Raw genomic sequence first — 1335 nt, forward strand, 5'->3', positions numbered from 1 at the left:
ATTGGAGCAAGATCCATACAATTTCCAAACAAAAGCCAAAGCTCCCATTTTACTGCATCTTCAAGCGCCCAGGAACAGAAAGGAGACCGATCCAAAGCCGTGCAGTCCTATTTGTATAACTGCATTTTTTGCGTATCTTTCTGCCCAAGTTGCTCGTGGAAATAATCCATCGTTTTTCTCCCCAGATGCCAAAAATGCTGCTGGATGACTTAGGGTGCCTGTCCAGGTTAGCCAGCACCTATTCTGGCCTGCTGGGGGTTTAAAGCTGAGTTTCTCCAAACCTATGGATTAAGCTGTCCCCAATCTGGTGCCCTCCAGATGTGCTGGCCATACTGGCCAGGGATGATAGAAACTGTAGTCCAAAATACCCACTCTGGGCATGGCTGCTATAGAAAGAAAACAGATATTTGGCTCACTGGGATGATACGTGCAAATCCAAATACAACTACACACCCTAGTAGAGGGGGAGGAGGGACTTTGTGGAACAAGAATTGCAAGAGGGGTCAGTCTCTAATTCTATACTACCTGGGAGTAAATAATAAAGTCCACAATAAAAATCAGGAGGGGTTACTTTGGGGTAGGTCCATGTAGGAACGGGCTGACCCTCTGTGACGTGAAAAGCACAAATCCGCACATTGTACAATGTGTGTGTTTGTGGGCCCATTTGTGTGTCTACAGGGAGAGAGAAATGCTATCCATGAACGAAGGATGACTCCTCACACACCGAATGTCGTGGGTCGTCCTCTGCTACAGCTTCTGGAGCAACAGATTCATCTTTGAAAATGCAGCACAAGGCATTTTTCCAGAAGAATAGTTGTGTTTGTCCGTTCAGGCAAAAACTGCACGTCATGTGGGGACTGGAGCGCGAGCCTGGGATGTGGGAAAGGTCTGCTCCTTGGGCGCGTTTGGCCTTGAAGCTCGTGCGCAACTTTGCGCCGGTTCCCGAGCCGTGCCCGCCTCAAAGGGTTGTTGTGCGGACACAGCGGAGAGGCGCCGAAGCCGGGCAAGCTGCTGCGGGGTCGCCACGAGAGGGGGCCCAGGCAACGGGGCGAGTCGTTTAGCGAGAGTCCTCTGGCCCCCGGAGACCACGCTCGGACCCCCCGGCCGGCGAGGCGCCGCGCAGCTGCGCTGTTCCGACGAGGCGCTTTGGGAGCGGGGAGATGCGGGAAGACGCTCGCCGCCCCCCGCCAGCGCGCAGCTGAGGCGTCCGGCCTTTCTTGCCCCCCCCCCGCGCGCGCCCGAGCCCAGGGCGGGGCGGGGGCGGCCCCGGGGGGCGGTCACGCCTTCGGAGGCGAGGTCGCGGCTCCGCGGGGCGGGCGCCGAGCCGCTTGCGCC

The sequence above is a fragment of the Varanus komodoensis genome, unplaced genomic scaffold (assembly GCF_004798865.1).
Source record: "Varanus komodoensis strain SLA01 unplaced genomic scaffold, ASM479886v1 scaffold67, whole genome shotgun sequence".
In the NCBI taxonomy this organism is placed as follows: Eukaryota; Metazoa; Chordata; class Lepidosauria; order Squamata; family Varanidae; genus Varanus; species Varanus komodoensis.